Here is an 18,022-nt window from a genome sequence, read left to right as displayed (position 1 = left end):
GCAGAAAATTCAAAACCGCAGTGTAGTCTAGCAATATAGACTTGCATCAAAATAGACCTGGGCTGCATTTCCCAAAAGCATCAAAGCTTTGGTTGATCATAGAGACTATTGCCGCCAATACACTGCAAAAAAATATATATATATATTTTCAAGACAAGTATTTTTGTCTTGTTTTCCTGTAAAATTATCTAAACATTATTAAAACGTGATTTATTTACTTGTCAAGCAAAATGGGATAAGATATTAAGTCTTGTTTTAAGATAAATCTGACAAAATTTGTGAACTTTAGACTTAAGTCTGCCAATGGGGTAAGCAAAATAACCTTGTTTTCCCTTTGAAAGGAGTTTATTTTGCTTATCCCATTGGCAGATTTAAGTTCACAAATTTTTGTCAGATTTATCTTAAAACAAGAATTTTTTTTCCTATTTTGCTTGACAAGTAAATCAATCACGTTTTAAGAATATTTAGATAATTTTACAGGAAAACAAAACAAAAATACTTGTCTTGAAAATAATTTTTTGCAGTGTGGTTTCTACGATCTACTTAAGCTTACAATGCTTTTGGCAAACGCAGCCCTTATTTGTCATACTCTGCTTCAGTGTCATGAATGAAAACGTGATTTGAAGGACTGGATTCAAACATGTACTTTACTTTGGATGCAATGAAAATCATTTTTAGCCAAATGCAGGCATGCTCAGAATTCAGTTTTGTTCTTTGTATTTTGAATAGGCTTATTGTAAATGGATCTCATTTGATACACCCTGATCACAGTTTACAGACCACAGAGTGACTAGGCTGATATCCTAAACCAAGAAAAGAAAGATTGTGCTGACTTGAATATCGTATTTAAACAACAGTTGCAGATAATTATGTGTGAAAGTGACAGATGCTCTTATATTTGACAGCCAAAATAGATGGATTGCAAGCACCACAAAATTACAGAACTTTTCCATGCTTGTATCCCAGAGACTGTTTTCACACTGTGCAGAGAACCAAAGCAGATGTTGCCAAAACATGAAATAGAAGCTTCCGATGATTTACAGGATTGATCTTGCAGCTTCATCAATCTTGGGACAAGAGCATATGGCGAAGCTAAAAGAAAATCTTCATCAAAAGCAAATCAATAATCTCTAAAAAGAAAACAGAGCAATTAGAGAAGAGGGCAGGGTCTTATACAGGGTCCAAAATGATCTTTTTTGCCCCACATGATGAGTACAGTTTTCTTTCCTGTGTTGACATATTCCCTTAAAGACAAAGTCTGGGCAGGACATATTGAAGGGTTTGTCCTATATATATATACCAGTCAAAAGTTTTGAAACACTTGCTCATTCTTTATTATAATTTTTTTTCACATTTTAGAATAATAGTAAAGTCATCAAAACTATGGAATAACATAAATGGAACTATGGGAATTATGTTGTGACTAAACAAAATCCAAAATAAATCAAAACTGTGTTATATTTTAGCATCTTCAAAGTACTCACCCATTGCCTATAATTTGCAGACATGTACTCTTGACATTTTCTCAACCAACTTCTTGAGGTATCACTCTGGGATGCTTTTTAAACAGTATTGAAGGAGTTCCCATCTATGTTGGGCACTTATTGGCTGCTTTTCTTTATTATTTGGTCCAAGTCATCAATTTCAAAAACTTTTTTTTTTTTTAAATAAATTTTAGTTTTATAATGAAATCAATTAATATGGTAGCACAATTATATTTTTGTCTACAAAACTAATTTCAAACATTTAAGCATACGCCTTCAGATCAAAAGATTTTTAAGATCATGAGAAACATTTCAGTCAAGTGTTGAAAAACTTTTGACCGGTAGTGTGTGTGTATATATATATATATATATATATATATATATATATATATATATATATCCAACAGGATTTTGTTGTTATTACACAGCTGTGAGCCATGATTTGCTAATTGCAAGGCAGTTAGGGAGAGGAACATTCGCATTATTGAGAACATTTTATTTCATGCAAAAATGTGTTTGTAGTGCAAGATGAGTCTTCAATATTTTTGGTCCGTTTTACAGGGAAAGCCTGTAAATTTACATTTGTATATCTGCTAAAAGTTCATTTTGTCAGCTTTTAGGAGCATGGTTTCATGGCTAATTGTCATGGACTACAAGCCACAAAATTTCATGGGGTCTTTGAGAAAATGTTTTGGCCATAAATATAACTTATCAGCCATGAAACTGAATTTTGCATTATTTGTGTAGTCGGTGGGTTGTAAAGAAACAACACAGGATACAAAAATGTATTTTGGGGTTTTATTCTGACTGCTGTCTCAGAAAAAGGACAGCGGTCCATGGGGACATATAGAATATAAATGTTTATATTTATAAAAAAAATAAATAAAAAAAAAATATATATATATATATATATATATATATATATATATATATATAAAACATATAGTATATTAACTGTGTTTTTGTACTTATTTGAAGAATGAAAAACTGGATTACAATCCAGGAGTTTTCTGACAATTTGTAAATGTGACTCAAAAAGTACAATGTCCCAAATGAGAGCAAAAATGATTCAGTGAATTTTAGCACAATGAAACTCAATAGAAATAAATACGGTACAATGAAATATGGTTGAGGTTAATTTCCAAATCAAAGGAAAAACAGGACATTAGCTTACCCATATATTTCTACACATGCTTAATACATGCTTAAACATGTTTAAACACTCACAGTATTTTACTTATTTCTAAACAGTCTTTAAGGACATGTATCTCAGTTTAAAACACAAAAATTCTCATTACACATGTTCACTTAATTGAAAAACTCTCTGGGCTATAAATAATTAAATATGATATGATTAATGCTAAATCTGCATACCCAGTCCTCGCATGTGTGCAAATCGTGGACAAACTCCACACATGCGATCCATATGCATCCTTCAAAAATAACCCATCAAAAACATTCAGTTTGTGTCTATGACTCTTGTAAACAGATATTTAATGTAATTTATCAGCATTTTGTGTGAAATATTATATTTACCCAAAGAATTCTCAACCAATGAACAAAACCGAGAGCACTCTTGTGCAATACATGTTCTCACGTCTCTAACCAGCACACATGCGCAACACAAGGGAGTACCGGAAAGCAGGTGTCACAAAACTCAGAGGCCATGTCCAATTTATGATAAGAGTTACATTTCATGAAATTTCTCCACTTGGCTACTCTTGTATTAAAATTATATATGTGTCCATTCAGCAGTGGGATTATTTGTCTGTTTATTCTGCACATATTTGTGACAAACAACACAGAACAAAAACATTACAAACTTCAAGCATCCTGGATAAACTGATGATATATATTCCAATGATGAAAAAGTGTTAAAAAATGATGGACAAGTAGAGAGAGATGTTTTCTTGACAAGAAAATGTTGGTCAATTTGCATCACATACAGCACTTAAATTAGCAGGACCAGACTATCATGTGAATGGGACTTTACAAATCGACTTAAACCATGCTGCAGTTCCTAATAAAGTTACCATCTAACTAGCCACAAACTCTATTTTACTTAGTTAAAAAAGCCAGTTTTTACTCACATTTGGTGCTTGACAAGTGTTAATTTTGGACTCTATATATATCCCCTTTAAATGTGCTTGATGGTATAGACCTCTTGAATTTCCTCCAAAACAGTGTGTGGAGAACTACAGAAGCTCAGTGAGGATCTGAAACCGATGGTACATGGCTGGAAGGTGTGTGAGAGAAAACTTTCTGTGGATGAAAGATTATAGCCCAGAGCCTAAACAGAGCCCAGAATCCATGCCGAGCTGAGGGGATATGGATGAGTGGAGAAAGAACAAAATAAAAACTTCAAAACATTAATCTGAAGGGCTTTCATTGAATTATAGTATAAGTATAAATCTATATCTCATTTGTTCATTTTTCACTCAAATATATTTCAGACTTTTTGACTTTTGAGTGTGTTTTCCATTTATACTACCAGTCAAAGGTTTGGACACAGCTGACTGAATTTATGGTTGTCATCATCTTAAAAATAAATAAATAAAAAAAACCTTTTAACGTAAAGGCTGGTAATGACTGAAATTGTTATAGACAAATATAAATTGTGCCTACATATACATTTCTTTATAAAAAACAACTATACTATTATTATTATTAATAATAATACATTTTATATAATAATAATAATTATAATAATAATAATAACATTTTAATGAATAGTAAAGGAAACCTGATTTGTTTTGATTTTGATTTGCTTTGCTTTTGTTGGTCAATACACCCTATACTTCAATCTTTTTTATATATAGATTTGATGACATCACTATCATTTTAAAATGTTAAGAGTGAAAAATTGTTGTGTATGTTTTCTTTTGTTTTTCTATTATTTTTATGGGGGGGGGGGGGGGGGTTTGCTGCTGTTGTACACACAAAAGTTGTGGTCTGCCAGATACAATTTAGGTCCAGAGAGTATGAGTCAGATTGTTTATAATTGTGTGTGTGTGTGTGTGTGTGTGTGTGTGTGTGTGTGTGTGTGTATGTGCGTCATTGTTTGACACGGCTAGTTCTGGCACTGTGAGTATATTGTGAAAGTTGTTTTGAAGAATATGTGGGAGTGGGTTAGGCAGACCTGTACTGCTAGGCTAAGGGGAATAAGAGCCTTATTTATGAATAAAAATATCTCTCTAAAAGGCCTCTCTCATGGAGTTGTCCCTCATTTCTACTCTCATTATACAGTATATAAGTATTCCTGAAAAGGCTGAATCTCAAAGGAGCAGAGTGACATTTACAGATGATCGTTGCCTTACATTTAAGTGTCCTTGAATTGGAGAGCATTTCATAAACCAAGCAATTTTAAAATATAAATACAAATACAATTCTTGAAATTGTGCAGTAATGTAATTACCCGTAACTACCTAATTTTATTCATTATCATATTTGGTGGTAATGTGCTGGATACATGTACCATGATTCTGTGAACAGCCTTACCGTACTGTAAAATATTGATAAATTATCACCCAAAAATTTAAATTCTCTCATAATTTGCTCACCTTCTTTATTTCTTCCACGTATCACAAAAAAAAGATGTTTAGCAGAATATCCATGCTGCTCTTTTACGTGCAAAGGTAGTGAATAAGGACTGACACTGAAAAGCAAGATGTATTCAAACAGGTTTGACATCTTGTTTAAGTTATTCACTCTCAAATCCAATGACATCTGAAATCAAATATGGCATCAACATCGATAACATAAAACCTCAATGGTTCTTGCAACATTACATCATGACATTTGCTCACGAGACATGATGAGAACCAATGAGGTTTGATGTCATTGACACAGCTGCCATATTTGATTTCAGTGTTATAATAATGACTTGACTTGAGAGTGAACAACATGTGTCCGTGTGACAACAGCCAATGTTTCATCTTTCACATTTGTTTGGGTGTGAGATGATAAAATACAGTACAGACTGCATCCGCTTTAATACGGAACGCAATTCTGATCCCTTATAACGGATGATATGGGTGGTTGGCAACTGCTATGCGACACATGACTGAAAGTTTGTCAATCAATATGCAGACATGCCGGCCCAATTTTTGAGCAACCTACCAGGAATTCTCCTTGTCGTCCCAACTAGCCACACCCTAATGTCACTCTAAACCCTTATGAGTTTCTCTCTTCTGTGAATTGCAACAGGTGATTTTATTTTTTTTTAAGTCTTCACAAGAGTATATTTGCAATAATGAAAGTGAATAGTTACTGTGGTCTGTCAAGCCAACATGATCACATGGGAATTCGGCATGCTGTTTCCGAAATGTCCGGTACCCTAGGATCGGCAACAGTATGCTGACTCACTGACATGCCCTATCTCCCACGGACATATTTGGAATGGCTTAACAACAATTACTTTCTCTCGTAGCACGACTGTTAGCATGTTGCGTCAGTTGCATGGGAGACCACAGTTCAATCCCCATTAAAATGAGAAAGTAATCACGTTTGTATAAACAATCACAAGCATGATAAGGAGGTTGCATTTTTATCCCTAACATTGCATTTTGTTTCTACTAATGGTTAGGTTTAGATTTGGGTTTTGGTTGGGGGGTAGATTAAATAAAATAAGCATTTCTCTTCACTGTTTTACATCCTGTTCAACTGAAAAAATAATTTTTACAACTGGCTTCTGGCGACCTCTCCTGTATATACTGTAAATGGATGTCACACTTGTTTATATGCTCTGAAACACTTATCACTTTAGCCTCTGGAGGCAGTGTTTTCAAATTCGGTCAACGTATACCACTTTTCGGCTAAAGAAAAATCGGCACACACTTGCCAAATTTTATGTGAGATCAGGCTGGTCAAGCACAAAAGGACAAAAAATGGTAAAAGTAATCAAATCGACTTTGAAGTATTTTGAAGCAGTACGGTTACTCTGTGATGAACAGCATGACATTTTAGTCCACTTGACAGCGGGGGAAGGATCACAAAAGATCCTGCAAGAACAAATACTTTGCAGTAGCTGAATGGATAAACATGTTTCATGTACTGTAGCAGATCATCATAAGTTCAATACTGACTGTAGTTTCAGTCTCAGTCAGTTAATCTCTGAAATCGTCATTCCATGAGAATAAAAATATTCTTTATTGTGACAATCAATTGTTAAATCAATACAGATGCAACCACATGAAACGGTACAAAAATAGGGGGACTTTAAAACTATCAAAAGATTAAACTCAACAAAGCAATCTGCACAGAGTGCCTTAAGCACAATCTTTTTAAGAGACAGTAACAATATCGCCAGTGTCCATAACATTTATATTCCAAGTAAAAGAAAAGTACAGATTTGTTATTTATTTTTTATTTTTTTTCTTCAATCTTATTGTTGGAATTTGGCTTTTCATAATGACATGTAAAAATGTAAAGACAATCACTCAACCTTCAGTAAGTTTCTTGAGCATTTCATTGCTACACATATTTTCACTGGATCTGACTTACTTGGACATATCATTTCCAAAACTGACAAGCAGATTTCGTTCCTGTGTTGACATTATTTCCTGTTGAAACAGGAAATTGTGCCTGCGCATATTGAAAGGCTTGCCCTCCTTTTCTTAAAAAACAGACAAAAGCCTACATCACAGCCTTTAGCTGTGCTATTTGCAATTGTTCGTAGCAATTGGACATTTTTTTTCTAGATAGCAACTTACTGGACAAAAATTGGATAAGCCTGTGAGTGCAGCATGAGTCAAATTGTTGTCGTCTGTTTTTCCAGAACAGAAAGATTGTCAATTTTACATTTAGCGTATAGAGTATATCTACTAAAAATAATTTTGTCAAGAGGTAACTAGCAAACTAGCATCAAAGCTAAAAGACATGGACTTAATGCCACACAACTTTAATTAAATCCTTGTTAGACCCTTAAACTGTTAAAACCATTAAAAGATATTCACCTTCACCTACAATATGACACCGTTTCCACCTGGTTTTAAGATGCATTTCAGGTGAGCCGATGGTCAGGTGAGAAACATCACTGTTTACACCTGGTCGCTTAAATGTGTCTCCTTTGACCACTTGTGATCAGATTTGGAGGAGAGGGACTCTGTTTCATGATAACATACATCAATCACTATGTCAGTGTGTAAATGTATGACATTAAATCGCAACAAAGTCAGAAAAGACAAAGAAAGCGTGAAAAAAGGGCACACTATTTCTACCAGATGCAAATGAAATTTAAAACACAACATTTCGAACAGAATTATCCTTTACTTTAGTGGAATACCTGTATTAATCTGAGCTGCAGATGTTCGTACTTCTCATAAGTGTCCCTGCATGTTGATTTCAGACACACTGAAGAAGATCCATGAAGTTGTGTCTGTGTTTTTTTTATTGGAGAGTTATTTCCTTTTAATGTCGCTCGTAACAGGCAAAGTTTAAACTCTTGTTTTAGTGCAGAGGTTGATTGACAGGTGAGGTGAGGAGCTTCACTGCTGTCTGGGATTAGCATTTATACCTCAAATGTGATGCGGTCACACGTTTTTGACCACATTCGTATCGTATGTGGTTTTTGTGATCCAATTATGAAACGTTTTAGACCCCGTTTAAACCTGTATTTAGCGCTGACCACATGTGATCGGATCACCAAAACTAATTTTAATACCAGCGTAAACAGGGTCTATATGAGATCTTTACCTACAACTCTGACCACACTCTTACAGACACCATTCCTTTTATCCTTATATCCATTGACAGGATGTGATTAAATGTAACTGAGTCTCTCCCCACTGTCAGAGCTGAGCGTGAAAACCACATCTGTGCTCCACACTCATTATCCTCCCTTCAGCTATTCAGATGGATCTACAGATCAAAGCTATTTTTATAACACAGTCGAGGTTACTTATTTATGGTAATGAACACCTTATGTTTTTATATTTGGGTGTATGAAAGAAGAAAAGGAGACAGAAAGACAATTTGTTATTTATATACTGTTTTGTAATGCAGCCAACCCTTTAGCATCTCTTCCTTTGTTTTCACACTTTTTATAGCATTATCTAATCTCCTCCATGACTTCTGAATTATGCAATACCATATGTTTTACCCAAGAGAGCGATTATAGAACATAAGCTATCCCTGCCTTGACTACTATTAGCACTGAACTGAAATGATAAGAAGAAGCAAGATTTTAGAAACATTGTGAGAGAACTGTCCACCCTGTATTATAATGTTTTGTGTTTGCGGTTTCCAAAAAATATGAGGTTTGCAACTTTAAGCTTCAGGTTACTTACACAATCGGAGCAAAAGCTGGAGCATTTAAAAAAAAAAAAAGACTCATGGAAAGATCAGCCTGAGATGGTATATTGGCCCTCTGGGACACAATCTAACACAGCAGCATATTATCATAGTTGCCCCCGCAGTTTTCTGTTTAGGAGAGAAATGGAAGTTAGCGGCCACTGAAGCTGTCAGCAATTAATTCATTTTATTACAAAGAACAATGTGACAGCATGTTTGAGAAAGGCTCAGAAAGAAAAGTTTTTCTGAAGAAGATTATGTTACTTAGAGGCTGTATTTTCACCTGATGCCAAATGGATCACTGCGGGCAAGTAGCATTTGCTTTAGGAGGTAACCATAGCGCCTTGAGATCACTACTGGATGGTACCCTTTGTGATCAACAAATCATAAGTAGTGTCATTATCACTTGATGTCTAAATGTGCTAAGGGTGCCAAACAGCAACAGAAGTTGACAGAAGGCTAACTGTACAATCTGAATGCTGCATTAGGTTACATGCCTTTAATAAAAATAAAAATATAAATAAAAAAAAAAAAAAGTAAATGGTGGTGGCGTAGTGGGCTAAAGTACATAACTGGTAACAGAAGGTTGCTGGTTCAATCCCCACAGTCACCACCATTGTGTCCTTGAGCAAGGCACTTAACTCCAGGTTGCTCCAGGGGGATTGTCCCTGTAATAAGTGCACTGTAAGTCGCTTTCGATAAAAGCATCCCATTAGCAGTTTTTAATCAAGTCAGAAATATTATTTTGAAGTGACTATTTGCACTCGGTGTAAATAGCACCTGCCACACAGTGCAGCTATTTGCGATCAAAAAGTCTCGTGGAAACACTGCAATCAAAGACAAACTGCACCTCCAAGTGTTGCTTCAATGACATGGTGTGTAAAAAAATGTGGATGTGTTTTTCTCATACAGAGGACCCAGGTTAGATGCCCCCTTTTACCCCAGTTTTTCCCATCCTGTTTCCTGTATCCACACTTAATATTTCCTTTAAAACTACTTATGATAAATAAATATAAATAAAAAGATTGATTTCCTGGCAGTGATTTGGTTACTGCGAAGGTCAGGGAGATGAGAGAAAGGTTTGATCTGGGTAAAATTAACCATGGTTTAACTATAGTAACATTGTAGTAACCATGTTTTTTGGTGGAAGCCATAGTTTTAATGCAATTAACCATGGTGTTACTAGAGTAAGATGGTGTTAATATAGTAAGGATGTTTTAATTTTGTGGTTACTATGATTTTACAAAAAAAAATAACATGGTGATATTGTGGTTACTGCAGTAAAACCATGGTTAATTTTGGGATGGGAAGGTTAGGGTTAGGTTTACGGGTAGGGGTTGGTGTAGGGTGTCACTTGCACTTAGTGCAAATAGCCTCTGCCTATTATTTAACATCACTGAATCAACCTGAATACAACAACTGTATGTATCCAAAGTGTAGGTTTCGAAATCAGAACTGAGAATTTGTATGAGTGTGATTTTCTTAGCATCTGAAACAGTATCTCCCTACTGTAGGGAAGGGAAGTCATGTATCTTAACATAGACACCTGCAAGTTTGAAGCTGGCAATGAGGCAGCTGAGGGTGGAAAAGACAGAGAAGTCAGCAGGGAGCAACCAAAGAGTGAGAAAAAGGATCTGATGAGTCAAGGGATGTCGACATATCTCTGGAAACAAGAGGCTCCAGTGAAGAACAATGCTGTGAGCAAGAAAATAAAATAGGAAAAGGATTGTGTTGACCCCATAGGATTGCGTTGACAGGATGGGTGGTCTAAACTTTGATTGGCCACACCAGGTGCCACCCCAGAATTCTAAATTGACCATCTCCCAAGTCAAAGGTGGGAAATTCATTAAAATCCAATATAACATCCTTGGTTAAAATTGTAGCATAATTTTTGCACTCTGATTGAAGAGGATTAGAGGGCATACACAGGTTGTTTGATGTGGTCTTACTTTCCAAAACAGGTTGATATAGTGCAACTAAATGGAACAGATTGTATCTGTTGTCTTTAAAACTTAGTTTCAAAATCAAAATTAAACATTGATCGCAATCATTTTATTTCTGTACAGATGTGACGTATCTCCAAGTGAAACAATATAATGAAGAGAATTATCAAGAGAAAATGTAGAGTGTGACTTTTATCCAAACCCCAGTTCTTTTTGTTGTGCATTTAACACTAGCCCTGCATTCCAAACAGGATAAATCAGTCTCCAAAGGGCACTTTGAGAGGAGAACAATCATGGCCACCTTGCTGTAGGGTCGTTCCAAACTGAAGTGCTCAATACTAACCAGCCTGGTCTCATGAACATTAGTTTACATGACCATGGAAATTAGGCAACAATTTCCCAACCCCACGGATGTGAGCCCAAACCCAGGCTAACCCAGAGTTCTCAATAACACATTTGCCTCTGCCATGACTTGAGAACATAGCATTGATGTGAGCTAGATTTATTTATCGACTTAACATATTGAATTAATCAAGTGACAAATAAAAGGCAGTAACTGATACTAAATGTACATTTCCTGAAGGATATTACATGTCAGTGCTTACAAGTCAGCAAAAGAACAGTGCTGGAGTTTTAGGTAAGCTTAGGTTTGAGGCTTTGGTTTTGTGTAAATAAAATGCATCAGGGCTGCTTTTACAGTGCATGGTTAAATACAATAACTTCTGGTTGACTTTTAAATGCTGACCTTTTTTTCAGTGTGTCAATGGGAGATTTTCATTTAAATTGAATATAAAGTTCACAAAATATATATAGCACCTAAGGATGAAATTGATTACAAACAGGGTTCCCACACTTTTGGCCAGTTAATTTCCTTGACTTTACCATGACCTTTCCAGCCATTTGTGATTTTATAAGGATTTTTAAGAATCATTCAAATGCAGACTGATGCAGTAATGGATCATTCAGATGAATTTGTAAACCAGTTCACCCAGTTCACTGAATTACTCAAAAGAATAGTTCTCCAACAAATCAGACATTTACTGTGGCTTTTGAGCAAATTTTACTCTGCACAAGAGCAGTATTTACAGGGCCAGTGCTAGCTATAGACAGACTAGGCAATTGCCGAGGGTCTCCACATTACTGGGGGCCTCCAAAAGATGTGAACTTGATAGTTAGCCAGAGCTGTACAGTGTGACAGTTTTGCAATTCGCATTTGCGATTAAAAATTATGACATGCAAATATAGTTTTGTTTCTTGCGCTTGGAATATCCACAAATTACGCCTATTAACCATTTTGCAACAATGTACATGTAAAATAAGTCTAATGTCTACTTTGCTATCGCAAAATCTCGAGCACTCAAACATTAGCATATGGCCATGGATGCGTTTTAAGGGTCGAAGTAATATTCCCTCAGCGCTACACGCTACTCACGTGGTCACTCTCAAGAGCCACAAACCTCAATTGTATGTGCTGAACACAAAAATCAGGGCAGCAGAAACTGAGAGGCAATAAATAAAATGTGAGATCTTATTCTATTTGCCCGTAAGTCTGTGAGTTTTTAGATGCTTGACCTATAGAAAATGTAAAATATTTAGAAAACTTTGACTCAGAAACACAGTAATTCAGCATGTTTCTTAGACTTAAATAAACACCATGTGATGCATTACGGTAATAGGCTATTCATATTAGTGGTCGACAGATAAGGGGTTTTCAGTGGTCTGTTTTTAAACCAACATAATAAATGTTAATAAAACATTCATTAAACATGGTTATATTTATTATATTAACGATTATTACAAAGCAGGAAACAAGAACAAGATTCTTTGATGTGTTAGAAGTGGCTATAATTTATCTAAACATGAATGTTAATAGTAATCAAAGTGTGTCATTCTATAAAAATGTGTTATGGAAATTGGACTGATTATTTTGCACTCCTTATTTTATAGTTTCTGTACTTGTAAAACACAAAAAAATCAAAACAAGTTTCAAGGAGATTTACATTTGCTCAATGCTAAAGGTTAGTCTCAGTCTCAGACAGCATGCCCAGGCAATAACTACAGACCATTCACAGCAAGCATAATGCATATTGCAGTAAAGATGGCAAGTGCTGGTAGAAAATCCATTCTCAATTGGCTACTAATTGGCTACACCCCAGTCTCAAAAGTGTTGCCTAATGGATTTTCTGGTTTTGTAATTTTGTGATGTTGTAGATTATCATCTGTAAATGAGTGTCGCAATCGCCATCGGGACATTTGTCAGATATCGTTGATATCCAATTACATCATCCTCTCACCCAACCTTAACACAGACTGCTTTGTAATGATATCAAACACTTTTACTATAACATAATTTGGTGCCAAAAGAGAGTAAAAAGGTGTCCTAATCAGACAAGGTTTTTATGGTGAATATTAATGAGTTTTAATGAGTAAAACGTACCTCCCTAACCTAAAACTTTAACCTAAACCTAACCAATAGTGATCTAAAAAATCAAATGAAAGGTAAACAAATCAGACATCCTTACCCTTAACCAATGCCTCAACCTAACCGATAATGTCCAAAAACAAAATGCAAAATGAAAAGAACATTTTCTGAAGCAACCGTGTTATTTTGTGTTGATTCTATGACACTTTCGTCTCACGTGTCAGCAAGCATGTTTGGCCGGGCTTGAACCGTAGTCTTCTGAGTTCAAAGTCCAACAGCCTATGAGGTAATCTACTGCAGAAGCTAAACACATTGGAATAAGTGTGTACATGTACGTGGGTCTTTAAGACAAGCATTAAAATGTAGGAATTTTTCAAATGACGCATTGTAGTAAAAGTGTTTCGGTATCATAACAAAGCAGTGTGTGAGTAATAGTGTGAAAAATAAGTGTTTATAAAGTCATTATAACTTTTTAACATAATCCACTTTATTTTATAAAGTGGTTATAATTAGCCATTGTACTTGTGATTTGAGTGAAAGTGAATAAAACGCACTGTTGTTGTAGGGCCTCTAGTGTTAATTTCACCAGGAAACATGTAGAAATGTAGAACGAGTACGTAAAAGTCAGTTTGCAAAAATGTAGTTATAGTAAAGTTCTATGAGACTATGTTGTGAATATTTAAGGTAGCCTATATGTATTAAATAGAAAAAAAAAAAAAGAAAGAAAAAAACACTCTAAAATCTAAGACTGAAGTGCCAAAACGTTGCTTATTTTCTCCAGAAAAGACTCCCAAGACAATGGCATTCTCCATTTTCTCTCACTCTCTAATACGGATTCAAAGCAGAATTTGTTAGAATGTTTCATTGCACTTCTCTGGCAGCTGGTGATTGGATGTAAGATGAACTGTGTCTGTGGCAGGGTATGAAGCTGTCAAAGGCAGGGAGTCTCTGCCACACACAGTCTGCAGAGGAATACACAATCCCAAAACTCCTAGAATATTCTGCTGATCCACATTAATCTTCTTCATCCTGTGTTTTTTTTTTTTTGTTTTTTTTTCATTCCCATCTCTCTCCGGCCGACAAACTCCCTTTGCTGAGTGTTCTTAAAGTGAGCTGGGTATTGATCTGAATCAATGATCAAATACATAACTTTTTATCAGGTCCAAATGAGATGTGTTTTTGTTGTACACTGTTAAAAGTGGTAACCTGCAATTGTTAACTTAAGGAAATATTTTGACCCTGAGCTGACCCTTAAAAAATAGTTCTGTTGGTGAAACCTAATGTATTCAGGTTGATTCAATCATAGCAAATCATATGTTTGACTTAAATAAAAACCCAGTTAATAAGTAAAATATATTATCTAGCAATAGGTTTAGTGCCTCTGCAGACACTGCAGTGACCCATCACTGTCAGCCAGCTGTATTCACTGTTTCAGAGGCAAGTGTTGTTGAATGTGTAGTTAAACACTGTATGAATAATTATTTTTGTTTAAATAATAATAATAAAAAAAGCTCTGAAACACTGAACGTGAAGAAATAATCTAATGTAAAAATGTAAAAACGTACATAATTGTATTTAGATTCATGTTTTTAATGTAAAATTAGAGGGGTTATTTTTTTTTGGGGGGGGGGGAGTGGGGTTCAGGGAAAACTTAATGAGAACTGTAGAATGAGTAAGAGAGGTAAACAGGTTGCCTGCAGCAAAATACTTCACACTGTAGACATCCCTCTGTGAGGAGCAGCTTTGAGAAAATCCAATATTCTACTGACACATCAAACATATTCAGGTAAACAGAGGTCATGAGTCTGTACTGTTGTTATTTATTATGTTCGGGTTGCCTCCGTGATTATATCAGAACTGATACCTAGGTGCTATATTAATATTCACTCCTTCTTTTGCATTCTTTTCCTGTCCATCTAAGAAAATGAACAGAAAAAAAATTAAATTAATAACAAATCATCCCCTGGGATAGTAGAACTGTCTGTGATTGGAGGACACAACATCAGACCATGTTAGTGCAGATAGGAAGCATCAATTATTATTTAGTATTCAGACAGGGAAATGGATGAGTCCTTCAGCACCTTAAGTGTGGTAACAAAAGAGTGTAATTCAATAGGATGGAATCGTTTAGAAACAATAGCCTGGAATCTATCAGTAAGATGCAGAATATCACAATAAATACCACTTGTGTGTTTGTGGATATGTGTCATCATGAGTCTGTTTTAATGTGCTTGTTCGAGTTGGACAGAGAGTGTGTATTTACTTGTGTGTAAATTAGACCAGGAGCTCAGGGACTTGGATATTGCAGCTGTACCTCAATGTCTCTTCCCCCTAGGGTTATCCTTATGTCCTCAGAGCCTCTGTTCACTCTCTACTTTTGGTCTACAACAAACCTCTAAAGCACTTATGCCTGGAAATCCAGTCACTGGAGAGATGAAAAGAGGAATAAAAAAAACTGTAAATGAAAGACTAAATTCCTGAATCTGTCCTTTAAAGGGATAGGTCCACCAAAAAGGAGAATTCTGTTATTATTTACTTGCTGTCATGTCGCTCCAACAAGGGAAATTGACATGTTGCTTCACAAAGTTCATGTACCATGAAATCAACCCCATTTAGCTGAATTACTGATAACCACCATTCCCCATCAGACATCTTTGCAACAGTTCAAGCATGAACACATTTCCCTCTTGCGTTAATAATAGCATGTTGCAGGGCCTGGGTAGCTCAGCGAGTAAAGACGCTGACTACCACCCCTGGAGTCGCGAGTTCGAATCCAAGGCATGCTGAGTGACTCCAGCCAGGTCTCCTAAGCAACCAAATTGGCCCGGTTGCTAGGGAGGGTAGAGTCACATGGGGTAACCTCCTCGTGGTTGCTATAATGTGGTTAGCTCTCGGTGGGGCGCGTGGTGAGTTGTGTGTGGATGCCGCAGAGAATGGCTTAAAGCCTCCTCACGCACTATGTCTCTGCAGTAATGTGCTCAACAAGCCACGTGATAAGATGTGAGGACTGACTGGAATGTTTGGTAAAAAATTTAACTCTGACACTGAATGTGCAAAGAAAATAACCAGTGCATTGGTTCGTTTCAATTGCAAAGACGTGAAACCATATAGCGTTGTTGAAAATGATGGTTTCAAGAGTTTGATCAACACTTCGGAGCCTCGTTATGTCATTCCTACCCATCGCTATATCACAGAAACGGCTGTCCCTAAACTGTATAATGATACCATCAGACGACTGGAAATTTGTAACACACATCATGCACACAAGGGTTTTGCATGAGAGTCACACTGGCAGTAATCTTGGTGATTTGTTTCAGAGTGCAATTGAGGAGTGTAACATCACAGGGAAAGTAGCTGTAATCATCACTGATAATGCAGCAAACATGACAGTTACTGGATTCGCACACATAAAGTGCTTTGTACATACTTTAAATCTGGCCTCGCTGCACGCACTGAAACTGCCAAGCATGTCCCGCTTGCTGGGGAGGATCCAAAAAGTGACAATTTTTTCGGTGAAGCACAACAGCCAGCCACGTCTTAAAGATGAAACAGAACCTACTACAGCTCCCTGAACATAAATTAACAACTGACATCGTGACAAGATGGAACAGTGCGCTCGAGATGTTGGAGCGTTTTTTAGAACAACAGCCAGCAGTCACCGTGGCGCTCTTTTCTCCCAAGATTAGAAGAAATGAGAGGGATCTTGTCAGTTTAAGTGAATCTGACATTTCCGTCACAGAAGATGTGGTTAAAGCCCTCAAACCAATGCAGATGGCAACGAAAATTATGTCAGAGGAGAGCAGTCCAACTCTATCAGTTATTGCACCACTACATGCTCAATGATTACCATGACAATCTTGGGAACACAAGCATCATAAGGGAAATCAAAGCAACAATACATTGCGGTCTACAAAAGAGATATCAAACTGAAGCCGAGAAGGCTACACTTTATATGGCATCTGCTCTTGATCCAAGGTTCAAGGCCCTGCCTTTTCAGACTGAAAATGAATGAGAGAAGACTTATGCTAGTGTGACTGATTGGATTGCAGAACAGCAGCAGTTGGAGGTAAGACCATTGTTCATTTTGTGTTGTGCAATTGTTAAAAATACAATGACTGTCATTTATATGGATTTTAATAATTAATTTTCTTTATCACACATATGCAGTGAAATTTTTCTTTTTCACATATCCCAGCTAGGCTGGGGTCAGAGTGCAGAGGCAGCCATGATATGGCACCCCTGGAGCAGATAGGGTCAAGGGCCTTGCTCAAGGGCCCAACAGTGGCATATTGGTGGTGCTGGGGCTTGAACCCCTGACCTTCTGATCAGTAACCCAGAGCCTTAACTGCTGATCCACCACTGCCCCTAATAAATAGTGATATTAAAACATGTTTAGAATGCATGAGAAAATATATAATTTAATATTATCAATTGAAGTCATTGCAATTTACCAATTTTATTAATGATAATGTATGCTACTTTGCTTAACATTTATAACAGCACTGTGTATGCATAAAATGTATAACAAACATGTATGCTTGTTTTTTACTGAGAACATCTATAAATGGAAAATTTCAAACACTTGTTTTTATCAGGAAAGGAACAGGTCTGAGGTAGAAGAATCTCCTGAGGTTCAGCAGAAGGACCCTGGTGAAGAAGACCCCTGGTGCCCCCCAATTGAGACAATTGAGCCTTCACAAAGAACATTTCATAACATGGCAAGAGATGAGATGAAAAAGTTCAGGGAAGCAACACCACTTCCACTGTCTGGGGAACTTCTTGTTTGGTGGAAGGAGCATGAGTTGGAATACCCCATTTTGGCAAGGGTAGCAAAGCACATTCTGTGTGTTCCAGGAACAAGTGTTTCAGCAGAAAGAGTCTTC

Source organism: Myxocyprinus asiaticus, chromosome 26 (assembly GCF_019703515.2).
Source record: "Myxocyprinus asiaticus isolate MX2 ecotype Aquarium Trade chromosome 26, UBuf_Myxa_2, whole genome shotgun sequence".
In the NCBI taxonomy this organism is placed as follows: Eukaryota; Metazoa; Chordata; class Actinopteri; order Cypriniformes; family Catostomidae; genus Myxocyprinus; species Myxocyprinus asiaticus.
Note: the sequence above shows the minus strand (reverse complement) of the source record.